Source organism: Triticum aestivum, chromosome 1D, assembly GCF_018294505.1.
Source record: "Triticum aestivum cultivar Chinese Spring chromosome 1D, IWGSC CS RefSeq v2.1, whole genome shotgun sequence".
Lineage (NCBI taxonomy): Eukaryota > Viridiplantae > Streptophyta > Magnoliopsida > Poales > Poaceae > Triticum > Triticum aestivum.
The window spans coordinates 65,387,136-65,403,642 of NC_057796.1; the positions used below are offsets into that span (position 1 = coordinate 65,387,136).

The 16,507-nt window shown below is 43.3% G+C and overlaps 1 protein-coding gene across 1 annotated transcript in view; it reads right to left on the minus strand.

Annotated features, from left to right (window-relative positions):
- The window catches only part of LOC123180330 (uncharacterized), a 30,478-nt gene extending 23,777 nt beyond the window's left edge, over positions 1-6,701 (minus strand). The window contains exons 1-3 of the mRNA XM_044592362.1: positions 6,554-6,701; positions 5,541-5,596; positions 5,340-5,414 (exon numbers count right to left, since the gene is read on the minus strand). The gene's annotated coding sequence lies outside the window, so the exon portion shown is untranslated. The remainder of the gene's footprint in view (positions 1-5,339; positions 5,415-5,540; positions 5,597-6,553) is intronic.
- Positions 6,702-16,507: the final 9,806 nt, after the last annotated feature.

Below are 16,507 nucleotides of genomic sequence, written 5' to 3' on the forward strand. Positions count from 1 at the left end.
TGCAGCAAGATGGAGGTGGCCAGAAGCGTAGTCTTCGACAGGATTAGCTATCCCCCTCTTATTCTGGCATTCTGCAGTTCAGTCCACCGATATGGCCCTTTACACATATACCCATGCATAGGTAGTGTAGCTCCTTGCTTGCGAGTACTTTGGATGAGTACTCACGGTTGCTTTTCTTCCTCTTTTCCCCCTTTCCCTTCTACCTGGTTGTCGCAACCAGATGCTAGAGCCCAGGAGCCAGACGCCACCATCGACTACAACTCCTACTACACCGCGGGTGCCTACTACTACTTGCAGGCCACCGACGACGACCAGGAGTAGTTTAGGAGGATCCCAGGCAGGAGGCCTGCGCCTCTTCCGATCTGTATCCTAGTTTGTGCTAGCCTTCTTAAGGCAAACTTGTTTAACTTATGTCTGTACTCAGATATTGTTGCTTCCGCTGACTCGTCTATGATCGAGCAATTGTATTCGAGCCCTCGAGGCCCCTGGCTTGTATTATGATGCTTGTATGACTTATTTTATTTTTAGAGTTGTGTTGTGATATCTTCCCGTGAGTCCCTGATCTTGATCGTACACGTTTGCGTGTATGATTAGTGTACGATTGAATTGGGGGTGTCACATTCTTGCTCGTGCTGCTCTTACTAATGAGCACACTGCTAAGACTTCCATGAAGCTCAATTCTCACCTATGTGCTTCCGGCGGTGAGCTCTTGTCTATTCCGATGCATTATCATCATCTTGTTAGGAGTCTTGTCGATCTAGTTGTCACTCGTCCGGATATCTCAGACCTTATTCATATTTTGAGTCAGTTTGTCTCTGCTCCCACTTAAGTTCACTACGGCCACCTTCTTCGCGTTCTACGACATCTTCATGGCACGCTCTCTCACCGTCTTTTCTTTCCCCGCAACAATTCGTTACAACTTGAGGACTATTCAGGTCCTATGTGGGCTAGCGATCCCTTGGATCGCCGTTCACTTTCTTCTAACTGTGTTTTTCCTAGGACTTCTCTCATTGCCTGGAAGACAAAGAAACAAACTTCAGTTTCTCGCTCGAGCTAGAGCCTGAGTTGCGAGCTATGACTCTTTTGACGACAAAGGTGACTTGGTTATGGTGGTTACTTTAGGACTTTGGTGTTTCTTTTACTAGACCTACTCCTCTCTTGTCGGATAGTACATGTGCTATCAGTATTATGCGCGACCCTATGAAGCCTGAGCTCACTAAGCATATTGGTGTTGATGCTTCTTTTGTGTGCCCATGTGTGTAGGATCAGGTTATTGCTCGGTATGTGCCTTCCGAGTTACATTTCGAGGATTTCTTTACGAAGGCCTAAACTAGAGCACATCATGGATTTTATCTCTCCAAACTCAGTGTAGTGGTGTTGTGGATCCACCCTGAGTTTGAGGGAGGGTTTAGAGTTACACTATGTTTCCATGTAGCTTGTATAGTTTCCCTATAATATAAGGGGCTTTCTGCATATTTACTACATGTGCATTGTATATGTATACCCCCCCCCCCCACGCTCAAGTTGCATATTTCCTAATAGTGAGCACAGTTTGATACTTCCTACTCGTGTTTATACAGTCCCACTTGTCAGGGCTGAGAGGACGAGGTGGAACACTGGAAGCAGAGGACCACCAAGTGTAATCTTTACTAGAAGGGTTGGGCGCGCTTTGCTACATCATTGGTGTTGTTGGTTTTCTTAAAAACATTACTCATTCTGTTTCAAAATATAAGATGTATTACATTTTTAAAAAGTCAAACATTTTTAAGTTTGATCAAATTTGTAGAGAAATATATCAAAATCTATAATAACAAATCGGTATAATTAGATTCATCATGAAATAAATTTCCATATTTTTGTTTAATATTGTAGATGTTGGCATTTTTAGCTTTGAAATTGGTCAAAGTTAAAGGAATTTGGCTTTCTAAAAAATAATAGTGTGTTTTATATTTTTATAGTTTGATGATTTGGTTGGCCTTTCTCGATGTGATTTTGTTATCCGCTAAGAAACCCATATTTGTGTGGGGAAATTTCTGCGTCGGTACCTGCATGTATTGGTGCTACAGTATAACATGATGATGTTTCTTTTTTCTAGGTGGTGGGAGAGTGTGCAGGATTGATATGTTTTTATTGGCCGATTGTTGTTGATTGATTTGAAAAATGATTGGCTCCATAATTGAATACCTCAATCGAATTGAAGAGCTTCAAAATTAGGGAACAATAGTGACTCAAAATAATTGAATGGGAGGGCTCCTTGAGCAATTGTTGACCAAGTCAAAATTGAGTGACACAATTTAATGAAGACCTCAATTAATTATGAGGCCTTAAAAATTAGGAAGCATGGTGTATAGTATAAATGAACTGAATGAGAGATCTTTGAAAAATGGTTGACCCGGTCAAAATTGGGTGACCAAATTTCAATTGGAGACCTTAAAATTGAGTGACCCAATTTAAATTGAAGGCCTCAATTAATTGTGAGGCCTTAAAAATTAGGAAGCATAGTGTATAGTATAGAAGAATTGAATGAGAGAGCTTTGAAAGATGGTTGACCCGGTCAAAATCGGATGACCCAATTTTAATTGGAGACCTCAATTGATTGTGAGCCATTTAAAATTAGGGAGCTTAGTGTTATAGATGGCGGGAGTACTTCGACGAGCTGTTCAATGGGGAGAATGAGAGTTCTATCATTGAACTGGACGACTCATTTGATGAGACCAGCGTGCGTTTTGTACGGCGAATCCAGGAGTCTGAGGTCGAGAAGGCTTTAAAAAGGATGAAAGGAGGCAAGGCGATGGGCCCTGATTGTACCCCATTGAGGTGTGGAAAGGCCTCGGGGACATAGCGGTAGTATGGCTAACCAAGCTTTTCAACCTCATTTTTTGGGCAAACAAGATGCCAGAAGAATGGAGATGGAGTATATTGGTACCAATCTTCAAGAACAAGGGGGATGTTCAAAGTTGTACTAATTACCGTGGAATTAAGCCGATGAGCCATACAATGAAGCTATGGGAGAGAGTCATTGAGCACCGCTTAAGAAGAATGACAGGCGTGACCAAAAATCAGTTTGGTTTCATGCCTGAGAGGTCGACAATGGAAGCCATTTTCTTGGTACAACAACTTATGGAGAGATACAGGGAGAAGGACTTGCATATGGTATTCATTGACTTGGAGAAGGCCTATGATAAGATATCGCGAAATGTCATGTGGTGGGCCTTGGAGAAACACAAAGTCCCAGCGAAGTACATTACCCTCATCAAGGACATGTACGATAATGTTGTCACAAGTGTTCGAACAAGTGATGTCGACACTGATGACTTCCTGATTAAGATAGGGTTGCATCAGGGGTCAGCATTGAGCCCTTATCTTTTTGCCTTGGTGATGGATGAGGTCACAATGGATATACAAGGTGATATCCCATGGTGTATGCTCTTTGCGGATGATGTGGTGCTAGTTGACGATAGTCGGACGGGGGTAAATAGGAAGTTAGATTTATGGAGACAAAACTTGAAATCGAAAGAGTTTAGAGTTAGTAGAACTAAAACCGAGTACATGATGTGCAGTTTCAGTACTACTAGGCGCGAGGAGGAGGAGGTTAGCCTTGATGGGCATGTGGTGCCTCAGAAGGACACCTTTCGATATTTGGGGTCAATGTTGTAGAAGGATGGGGGCTTTGATGAAGATGTGAACCATCAAATCAAAACCGGATGGATGAAGTGGCGCCAAACTTCTGGCATTCTCTGTGACAAGAGAGTGCGACAAAAGCTAAAAGGCAAGTTCTACAAGACGGCGGTTCGACCCGCAATGTTGTATGGCGCTGACTGTTGGCCGACTAAAAGGCGACATGTTCAATAGTTGGGTGTGGCGGAGATGCGTATGTTGAGATGGATGTGTGGCCACACGAGAAAGGATCGAGTCCGGAATGATGATATACGAGATCGATTTGGGGTAGCACCAATTGAAGAGAAGCTTGTTCAACATCGTCTGAGATGGTTTGGGCATATCCAGCGTAGGCCTACAGAAGCTCTAGTGCATACCGGACGGCTAAAGCGTGCAGAGGATGTCAAGAGAGGTCGGGGTAGAATGAATTTCACATGGAAGGAGTCCGTAAAGAGAGATCTGAAGAATTGGAGTATCACCAAAGAACTAGCTATGGACAGGGGTGCGTGGAAGCTTGCTATCCATGTGCCCGAACCATGAGTTGGTTGCGAGATCCTATGGGTTTCACCTCTAGCCTACCCCAACTTGTTTGGCAATTGCTGCTGCTGCTGAGTAGGAAAGAAGGAAAGATAACTGTAATCTGCACCGTCATAATCTACGCCATCAAAATAGGGACTAAAATCCTTCTCATTGTCTCATGATAAATTAGTGAGTACCTAGAAGCAAACACTGCATTAATGCACAAGTAATTTAGCTGAAATCAAGTAATAGAGTTGCTACCTAGCAGTATAGAGTTGAGAGCAAGCAACTAGAGAAAGTCAGTGACTAATATGCAGTTCTTTTTATTGCAAAAAAAGGCTAGCATGTAGTCACCTAGGTAAAACTTGCTTCCTAACCTCGTGTAGTTTACACACAAGTAGCAAATTTATTGTCATATTAGCCAAAAACATATAATATAGGTCTTGTTTTCTTAAGCTCATCATATCACCTACAGTGTTGTAGACAGAACGCGAAACAGATTCACAATGAAGGAGATATAATCATTAAGAACTAGCAAAATGAATAAGCACATGACCTAAAAGCACTACACTACATTCTTTGCGGTGGTGGAAAGAGAGGGACTGATGGGGGGCAGGGCTTCGCCCATGAGTCCATGACCCATCAAGTTTATACCTTTTTACCTGTTATATTGTGAGAGAATATGTTAACGTAGGAATTTGGCCCTCTTATCAATATTAACGTATTGCATGACTCAATTGGCCCTCATCATCTCGATTTTTTGGATCTGTCACTTTTTACTTGGCCCCGCCTGGCCGTCTCTTAGGTGGTACTCAGTTTCACAGAAGACTGAAAATGTAAAGATGAACAAAAACATAGTAGCCTATCACACTACATTAGGCGCATCCCTTATTTTTATTATAGCCAAGAAATTAACAACCGAATCCAATGCAACGAAATTGGCAAGAATGGATATGAGGCGCAAGATCTAGACAGGTTGGGATATATCTACACCAAGCATACATATTTAAAATCTTCTTTGCAGCATTAGCATCATAAAGCCATGTATCATACAAGATGCGAGGGTTTCATCTATGGTGGGTTAAGACTTAACAGGTTCTGAGCTCTGACCCTGTTTTCAAACAAAGACATTGGGCAAGCAAGCATAAGAGGGAAATCAGTACCTTGGTTGAGTCAGTAAACGTGCTGAAGACAAGACTTGGACTTAGATGATTTCCTCTCTGTACGTGATGGCACACCTGCCATAACGACACAGCAGAGTAACTTACTTGGACACTTTTTTTTGTGCGGATTAATTAGACACTACTTTTACCTGTTCTTCAGGTGTAAAATCGAGAGAAGGTTTGGTCGACAGGAACACTCACCAGAAGCAAGATGATGTTTGGTGAAAGTTCAAACCTCGAAGGAGCGAAAATACGACCTGCACATTAAAACAAGTCAGTAACCAAGGTGGAAACCACCAATGGACATATGTACGTACTCTGTTCCGTGCAGGCAAAACGTCGAACACCTAACTGGCAACATCCACTCAGCCATAGAGTCTGTGAGGGCACTAGCTCTGGCCGCAGTCTAACGCCTTAGGACCCAGTTTGGTGCACCCGATACATTCTCGGGAAAGGGAAACTAAATCGCGAGATCGGTTGCAAGATGTCCGCCGGGGAAATTGAACAGCGGGGAGGCAGTCTTTGCTAGCGGCAATCAGGGAGAAGCAGGCGAGGTAGGGAGGGGGCATCGGCCGGGGCGGCGCAGCTGGACACGGCGCAATGGCTTCCATGGCCGTCGGCGTCGTGCCAACAGAGCGAACCTACAGAAAGCACTTGCGCCAGCACAATACTGCTCATCTTACAGACTTATCATCATCTATCTCATATATCTTGTCAAATAGCTGGTACAAATTGTTACGGAAGTTTGGTGTTACGAAAATATACATGATGTCGATCTAAAGTACTTAGCACGTTGTAAACCGGAAGTAGCATTTCGAATAATCAAACTGACAGTCAGCAAAATGGTCAGAGCATTTTTAATATCCCAAGTAACAAAGAACGGAAATGTACATATAGGTGAAGCCGGGTGTTCTTGAAAGGAAAAAAGCGGGACCTAAGGTGGCAATGGCACCGTTCTGAGATAATCGCAGGAAGACGATTTCAAATTAGGAGCTAAGTTCAAACTGCTTTAAAATTGCATATCAGTAAAAGAAGTATACATCACTGAACCCAAATTATTGTATTTGGGTCGACAATTCACGACCAAGAGGCAAGAGCGACGCAACTCTCGTCGATCACAGAGAGCACGTCAGAGAAGACAACAAGAGATCACGTACGCATACGGGACGAGTGTTTGCTAATTAAATTAGGCCAAGAGATCGGGGTATACGTACCATATATAACACTCGTCGGCTAGTTTAAAGCAGGCGCTCCATGATAATGAGATGCTTCTATCGGAAGGGTATCAAATTGCTTTCTTGCGAAACATGATAGTGAGAGAGCGAGGGGAAGTGATAGCAGCTAGCTGGGGTTCCATTATTCTGTTCTTGCAGGGGGTAAAGGGGTAAACCAAAACAGGGAGATAATTTTGTGCGTTGCTTGCAAGATGGGCAAAGTACAAGCTACGGTGCTTTTCTTTTCTCTTTTTTGATTCATTCCTTGCAGGGCTGGTCACTGTTCGTACTTCTCGATCCCACGCGCTTTTGTGCTTTTTTCACTAGCCCATGGCCTGGCCGCCCACGCTGCAGTACTTCAGCCCATTAAAACGTACTACACCTATTATTATTATTATTATTATTATTATTATTATTATTATTATTATTATTATTATTATTATTATACAATAAATAAATTATAATCCGTTTGATAAGACAATATGTACAAATATTTTTATTATGAAAATGTATTAATTTTTAAAATGTTCATGGAATTAAAAGTGTTAGTATTTTAAAAATATTCATTCAAATAAAAGTGCCTATGTATTTTTTTAAAGCTCATATAATGTCAAAATTATAGAAATATTTAACAAAATGTTTTAAAGAATTTATGTAATTTTCATGTAATAAAAAATCAGATTTTTTCTAAAACATGTGCAATTTAAAAAGTGTACAAGCCTTCAAAATACTCAGGTAATATGAAACATGTTTGTGTACTTAAAAAATGTGCATGTAACTTTATAAAATGGTCACGTAACTTTTGAAGTGTTAGTAAATTTTGAAAACAGTTAATAAGATTTTAAGATGGGTTCAAGAATCCTTAAAAATTATTCACATAAATTTAGAAGGTATTCACCTGTTGAAAAAAAATGATTGTGTAATTTTAAAAAGTGGTTATGATTTTTTTATAAAAAATTTAAGTAATTTAAATATCATCCGCGCATTTATCAGAAGTGTATGCGACTTTTTGAAAAATGTGAATGTATATTTAAAAAGGAACACAAGTAACGAAAGTACTCAAAATGGCTGAAATGGGAAAAAAGAAAAGGGAAACAAAATAAAAAATAGAAACAAGAAAAGGGAAAAGGGTGAAATAGAAAAAAAAAGTTAGAAAATAAAAAAGATGTGGAAGGGTAAAAAATCAAGAAAATCCAGAACGATACTATTTGGAATATGTGCAACGGAAAACAAATTTTGTTTAATAGGATAAAAATATGCTTTGATTCAATAGGTAAATTATATTGAAGAAACAAGAAAGTGCACTTGTGCAAATAAAAATGTTCACATATATGAACGGAAATAATGTACATGAAGAACGCCTCGTTGATGGCGACGATGTCGGCTTGTCCTGAATAAGCTTGGCCATGTACTCATGTTCGGTGCGCCCGACCGCCACCGCTCCTCCGCCGCCATGTGATCCATCTCTTCTGCCTCGAAGATGAAGCAAACGTTTAGAGGGGCGCGAGCATAGTCTCACATCCGTCCAGAAGGGGTTAACGGCGGTGGCGGCGTATGCGCGCACCACCTCCTCTGCCATGTGAAAGTGCCCAACCGCCGGCGGCCAAACTCTTTCTGTCGAATGTCAGCCGCAACTTCCACCATATATGGTGCCGGACGCTGTAGTACTTCGACGTCAACGGCTGCTACGATATTGGCGCAGGGATCCCGAGACGGCGGGGGCTCTAATGAGTGTTACTTTTACACTCCTCTAACATGAGTTTAAACCGAAATATTTCATTAAAACTGAGATATTCACTCCGATATTGGTACTAATGACTAATGAATGCAAAGGATTCCAAATATCTGATCTTTATTTTGTTTTCATAGGAAATGGGCTAGATATGGACGAAATCAAGTCAATACATGGAAAAGAGTAAATTGGAGATAGAAGGGATCAAGTGGGAGGCGCACCAGAAGAAACAGTGCAAAAGACGGTCTTCCATATGACCGCGCCCACTCGTATGGGCAGTCGTATGGCATGGCAACCGAGGCATCTAATCCAACTGAACAACCTTTATAAAGGGACCGACACCAAATGAGCAACAGAACATCACAGAACAAGGCAGTCATCGTCATCTTCACCATAGCGATCAGCATCAACCCTAGCTACCGCCATTTCATCTCCATAGCCATAACATTCACCACCACCACCATAGTTCTCAACAATCTAGTCATACTTGTAATCGTCTATCACACACAACATCCATTGTAAGACATATTATCAATCAATCTTCATGATGTGTTCTTCGATGAGTTCTTCATGTGATCTGATCTCCATGTGTGATTAGTTCAGCAAGGTCATGGGTTGAGGCAAGGGCCTTGCAACCCGATGTATTTGTTGAAGGGATCAATGAAAGTACTTTGAATTAACCCCCCGTATGTGTAGCATAAAATTATTCCGTAGTTGTCTCTTGTCTCTTTCGTGTTTGTCATCCCTGCACGTACTCAGGATCATGGAGAATGAGCCACAAAGAGACTAAGGAAGGGAGACCGTGAAGTGTTATCCTGAATACCAGTAACACGGATCCTATCTCTAGATATACAAGAGGTGTAGTCATTAAACACCCAAAGCTTTTATTTGATTATTGCAATCTTAATTATCGGCCAACCCCACGTGACGGATAGGACCTTCGTTTGGACAATTGACTCTTGATGTAGGACGCATGCCGGTCAAGAAATAAATTGGACACATCCCCCACTTCGATACGTAGCAAGCACATCTCGATGGATGACTTTCAGAGCACACATTAAGATCAACTTTGGTCCTGACACAAATATATGATTCTAAGCATAAGTCCTCTTACTCATGCCTATTTTTATTATCAGTGTTTTTAGTTTCAGCTTAATTTACGATCTGGTCAAAAGCTGGAATTAATTCTTTAGCAAAAGCTTGTTTGAGACCCTACCTTAAAGGGAACCGACCTCTCATGGGTTCAATAACTCAGGGTCACCTCTGGGAAAAAGGCTAGAATCGTTTCTACTCCATTTATGTATCATTAAGGGAAGTAATCAAACCTTTTTCTAGCGTCGTTGTTGTTGGAAATATGCCCTAGAGGCAATAATAAAGTGGTTATTATTATATTTCCTTGTTTATGATAATTGTCTATTGTTCATGCTATAATTGTGTTATCCGGAAATCGTAATACATGTGTGAATACATAGACCTCAACATGTCCCTAGTGAGCCTCTAGTTGACTAGCTCGTTGATCAATAGATGGTTACGGTTTCCTTACCATGGACATTGGATGTCATTGATAACGGGATCACATCATTAGGAGAATGATGTGATGGACAAGACCCAATCCTAAGCATAGCACAAGATTGTGTAGTTCGTCTGCTAAAGCTTCTCTAATGTCAAGTATCATTTCCTTAGACCATGAGATTGTGCAACTCCCGGATACCGTAGGAATGCTTTGGGTGTGCCAAACGTCACAACGTAACTGGGTGGCTATAAAGGCACACTACGGGTAACTCCGAAAGTGTCTGTTGGGTTGGCATGAATCGAGACTAGGATTTGTCACTCCATGTGATGGAGAGGTATCTCTGGGCCCACTCGATAGGACATCAACATAATGAGCTTAATGTGACCAAGGAGTTGATCACGGGATGATGTGTTACGAACGAGTAAAGATACTTGCCGGTAACGAGATTGAACAAGGTATATGGATACCGACGATCGAATCTCGGGCAAGTATCATACCGGTAGACAAAGGGAATTGTATACGGGATTGATTGAATCCCCGACATCATGGTTCATCCGATGAGATCATCGTGGAACATGTGGGAGCCAACATGGGTATCAAGATCCCGCTGTTGGTTATTGACCAGAGAGATGTCTCGGTCAAGTCTACATGCCTCCCGAACCCGTAGGGTCTACACACTTAAGGTTCGATGACGCTAGGGTTATAGGGAAAGTTTGTACGTGGTTACCGAATGTTGTTCGGAGTCCCGGATGAGATCCCGGACGTCACGAGGAGTTTTGGAATGGTCCGTAGGTAAAGAATGATTTATAGGAAGTGAGGATTTGGACATCGGAAGTGTTCCGGGCATCACCGGTAATGTACCGGGACGACCGGAAGGGTTCCGGGGCTCCACCGGGAGGGGCCACCTGCCCCGGAGGCGTGCATGGGCCAAGAGTGGGAAGGGACCAGCCCCTGAGTGGCCTGGTGCGCCTCCCATCAAGGCCCAAGGCGCAGCAAAAGGGGGAGCGGGAAAACCCTAGGCGCAGATGGGCCTAAGGCCCACGGTAGGGCGCGCACCCCTCCATCCCATCTAGGGCTGCCGCCCCCTTAGGGTGGGAACCCTAGAGGGGGCGCACCCCCCCTTCCCTCCTCCCATATATAGTGGGGGTTTTGGGGCTGCCAAAGACACGAGTCTCTCTCTCTCTCGGCGCAGCCCTACCTCTCCACATCCTCATCCTTCGTAGTGCTTGGCGAAGCCCTGCTGGAGAACCACGCTGCTCCAACACCACCACGCCGTCGTGCTGCTGCTGGAGTTGTCTTCCCCAACCTCTCCCTCCTCCTTGCTGGATCAAGGCGCGGGAGACGTCACCGGGCTGCACGTGTGTTGAACGCGGAGGCGCCGTTGTTCGGCGCTTAGATCGGAATCGACCGCGATCTGAATCGCTGCGTGTACGACTCCACCAACTGTGTTCTTGTAACGCTTCCGCATCGCGATCTTCAAGGGTATGAAGATACACCCCCCTCTCTTGTTGCTCCTCTCTCCATAGATTGATCTTGGTGATGCGTAGAAAATTTTAATTTCTGCAACGATCTCCAACAGTGGCATCATGAGCTAGGTCTATGCGTAGTTTCTATGCACGAGTAGAACACAAGTTGTTGTGGGCGTCGATTTTGTCAATTTACTTGCCATTACTAGTCTTATCTTGATTCGGCGGCCCGGACTGACCTTACACGTACGCTTACGTGAGACAGGTTCCACCGACTGACATGCACTAGTTGCATAAGGTGGCTAGCGGGTGTCTGTCTCTCCCATTTTAGTCGGATCGGATTCGATGAAAAGGGTCCTTATGAAGGGTAAATACAAATTGGCATATCACGTTGTGGTTTTGGCGTAGGTAAGAAACGTTCTTGCTAGAAACCTATAGCAGCCACGTAAAAACTTGCAACAACAATTAGAGGACGGCTAACTTGTTCTTGCAGCATATGCCGTGTGATGTGATATGGCCAAAAGGATGTGATGAATGATATATGTGATGTATGAGATTGATCATGTTCTTGTAATAGGAATCACGACTTGCATGTAGATGAGTATGACAACCGGCAGGAGCCATAGGAGTTGTCTTAATTTATTGTATGACCTGCGTGTCAATGAAAACACCATGTATTTACTTTACTTTATTGCTAACCGTTAGCCATAGTAGTAGAAGTAACAGTTGGCGAGACAACTTCATGAAGACACGATGATGGAGATCATGATGATGGAGATCATGGTTTTATGACGGTGATGATGATGATCATGGCGCCCCGAAGATGGAGATCAAAAGGAGCAAAATGATATTGGCCATATCATGTCACTATTTGATTGCATGTGATGTTTATCATGTTTTTACATCTTATTTGCTTAGAATGACGGTAGCTTAAATAAGACGATCCCTCGCTAAAATTTCAAGAAACTGTTCCCCCTAACTGTGCACCGTTGCGAAGGTTCGTTGTTTCGAAGCACCACGTGATGATCGGGTGTGATAGATTCTAACGTTCGAATACAACGGGTGTAAGCCAGATTTACACATGCAAAACACTTAGGTTGACTTGACGAGCCTAGCATGTACAAACATGGCCTCGGAACACGAGAGACCGAAAGGTCGAACATGAGTCATATAGTAGATACGATCAACATGGAGATGTTCACCGTTGATGACTAGTCCGTCTCATGTGATGATCGGACACGGCCTAGTCGGTTCGGATCATGTATCACTTAGATGACTAGAGGGATGTCTGTCTGAGTGGGAGTTCATTAAATAATTTGATTAGATGAACTTAATTATCATGAACTTAGTCTAAAAATCTTTACAATATGTCTTGTAGATCAAATGGCCCACACTAATGTTGCCCTCAACTTCAACGCGTTCCTAGAGTAAACTAAGCTGAAAGATGATGGTACCAACTATACGGACTAGGTCCGTAACTTGAGGATCATCCTCATAGCTGCCAAGAAAGCATATGTCCTTGAAGCACCGCTAGGTGAAGCACCCATTTTCCCAGCAACTCAAGACGTTATGAACGCCTGGCAGTCGCGTAGTGATGATTACTCCCTGGTTCAGTGCGGCATGCTTTACAGCTTAGAACCGGGGCTCCAAAAGCATTTTGAGCAGCACAGAGCATATGAGATGTTCCAAGAGCTGAAAATGGTTTTCCAAGCTCATGCCCGGGTCGAGAGATATGAAGTCTCCGACAAGTTCTACGGTTGTAAGATGAAGGAAAACAGTTCTGTCAGTGAGCATATACTCAAAATGTCTGGGTTGCACAACCGCTTGTCTCAGCTGGGAGTTAATCTCCCGGATGACTCGGTCATTGACAGGATCCTCCAGTCGCTTCCACCTAGCTAGAAAAGCTTTGTGATGAACTACAATATGCAAGGGATGGAGAAGTCCATTCCTGAGTTATATTCAATGCTGAAATCAGCGGAGGTGGAGATCAAAAAGGACATCAAGTGTTGATGGTGAATAAGACCACTAGTTTCAAGAAGGGCAAGAGTAAGAAGAACTTCAAGAAGGACGGCAAGGGAGTTGCCGCGCCCGGTAAGTCAGTTGCCGGGAAGAAGCCAAAGAATGGACCCAAGCCCGAGACTCAGTGCTTTTATTGCAAGGGAAATGGTCACTGGAGGCGGAACAGCCCCAAGTACTTAGCGGATAAGAAGGCCGGCAATACCAAAGGTATATATGATATACATGTTATTGATGTGTACCTTACCAGTACTCGCAGTAGCTCCTGGGTATTTGATACCGGTGCGGTTGCTCATATTTGTAACTCAAAACAGGAGCTGCGGAATAAGCGGAGACTCACGAAGGACGAGGTGACGATGCACGTCGGGAATGGTTCCAAGGTCGATGTGATCGCCGTCGGCATGCTACCTCTACATTTACGTACGGGATTAGTTTTAAACCTCAATAATTGTTATTTAGTGCCAGCTTTGAGCATGAACATTGTATCTGGATCTCGTTTAATGTGAGATGGCTACTCATTTAAATCTGAGAATAATGGTTGTTCTATTTATATGAGAGATATGTTTTATGGTCATGCCCCGCTGATCAATGGTTTATTCTTATTGAAATCTCAAACGTGATGTTACACATATTCATAGTGTGAATGCCAAAAGATGTAAGGTTGATAATGATAGTCCCACATACTTGTGGCACTACCGCCTTGGTCACATTGGTGTCAAACGCATGAAGAAACTCCATGCAGATGGACTTTTGGAGTCTCTTGATTATGAATCATTTGACACGTGCGAACCATGCCTCATTGGCAAAATGACCAAGACTCCATTCTCCGGAACAATGGAGCGAGCAACCAACTTATTGGAAATCATACATACTGATGTGTGCGGTCCAATGAGCGTTGAGGCTCGCGGTGGTTATCGTTATGTTCTCACCCTCACTGATGACTTAAGTAGATATGGGTATGTCTACTTAATGAAACACAAGTCTGAGACCTTTGAAAAGTTCAAGGAATTTCAGAGTGAGGTTGAGAATCAACGTGACAGGAAAATAAAGTTCTTACGATCAGATCATGGAGGGGAATATTTGAGTCACGAATTTGGCACGCACTTAAGAAAATGTGGAATTGTTTCACAACTCACGCCGCCTAGAACACCTCAGCGTAATAGTGTGTCCGAACGTCGTAATCGCACTCTATTGGATATGGTGCGATCTATGATGTCTCTTACCGATCTACCGCTATCATTTTGGGGTTATGCTTTAGAGACTGCCGCATTCACTTTAAATATCCATCGAAATCCGTTGAGACGTCACCGTATGAATTATGGTTTGGGAAGAAACCTAAGCTATCATTTCTAAAAGTTTGGGGATGCGATGCTTATGTCAAGAAACTTCAACCTGAAAAGCTCGAACCCGAGTCGGAAAAATGCGTCTTCATAGGGTACCCTAAGGAAACTATTGGGTATACCTTCTACCTCAGATCCGAAGGCAAGATCTTTGTTGCCAAGAATGGATCCTTTCTAGAGAACGAGTTTCTCTTGAAAGAAGTAAGTGGGAGGAAAGTAGAACTTGATGAGGTATCGCCTCTTGAATCAGAAAGTAGCGCAGCTCAGGAAGATGTTTCTGTGGTGCCTGCACCGACTAGAGAGGAAGTTAATGATAATGATCATGAAACTTCGGATCAAGTTACTACTGAACTTCATAGGTCCACAAGGACACGTTCCGCACCAGAGTGGTACGGCAACCCTGTCCTGGAAATCATGTTGTTAGACAATGGTGAACCTTCGAACTATGAAGAAGCGATGGCGGGCCCGGATTCCAACAAATGGCTTGAAGCCATGAAATCCGAGATAGGATCCATGTATGAAAACGAAGAATGGACTTTGACAGACTTGCCCGTTGATCGGCAAGCCATAGAGAATAAATGGATCTTTAAGAAGAAGACTGACGCGGATGGTAATGTGACCATCTATAAGGCTCGGCTTGTCGCTAAGGGTTATCAACAAGTTCAAGGGGTTGACTACGATGAGACCTTCTCACCCGTAGTGAAGCTGAAGTCCGTCCGAATCATGCTAGCAATTGCCGCATTCTATGACTATGAGATATGGCATATGGATGTCAAAACGGCATTCCTTAATGGTTTCCCTAAGGAAGAACTGTATATGATGCAGCCGAAAGGTTTTGTCGATCCTAAGAATGCTGACAAGGTATGCAAGCTCCAGCGCTCAATCTATGGGCTGGTGCAAGCATCTCGGAGTTGGAACATTCGCTTTGATGAGATGATCAAAGCGTTTGGGTTTACACAGACTTATGGAGAAGCCTGTGTTTACAAGATAGTGAGTGGGAGCTCTGTAGCATTCTCATATTATATGTGGATGACATACTATTGATGGGAAATGATATAGAATTTTTGGAAAGCATAAAGGCCTACTTGAATAAGTGTTTTTCAATGAAGGACCTTGGAGAAGCTGCTTACATATTAGGCATCAAGATCTATAGAGATAGATCGAGATGCCTCATTTGTCTTTTGCAAAGCACAAACCTTGACAAGATATTGAAGAAGTTCAATACGGATCAGTCCAAGAAGGGGTTCTTGCCTGTATTGCAAGATGTGAGATTGAGCACGGCTCAATGCCCGACCTCGGCAGAAGATAGAGAAAAGATGAGTGTCATCCCCTATGCCTCAGCCATAGGGTCTATTATGTATGCCATGCTGTGTACCAGACCTGATGTGAACCTTGCCGTAAGTTTGGTAGGGAGGTACCAAAGTAATCCCGGCATGGAACACTGGACAGCGGTCAAGAACGTCCTGAAGTACCTGAAAAGGACTAAGGATATGTTTCTCGTTTATGGAGGTGACGAAGAGCTCGTCGTAAAGGGTTATGTCGATGCTAGCTTCGACACAGATCCGGATGACTCCAAGTCACAAACCGGATACGTGTATATTTTGAATGGTGGGGCAGTCAGCTGGTGCAGTTGCAAGCAAAGCGTCGTGGCGGGATCTACATGTGAAGCAGAGTACATAGCAGCCTCGGAGGCAGCACAGGAAGCAGTCTGGATGAAGGAGTTCATCACCGACCTAGGAGTAATTCCCAATGCGTCGGGCCCGATGACTCTCTTCTGTGACAACACTGGAGCTATTGCCCTTGCCAAGGAGTCCAGGTTTCACAAGAAGACCAGGCATATCAAGCGTCGCTTCAACTCCATTCGTGAATATATTCAAGATGGAGACA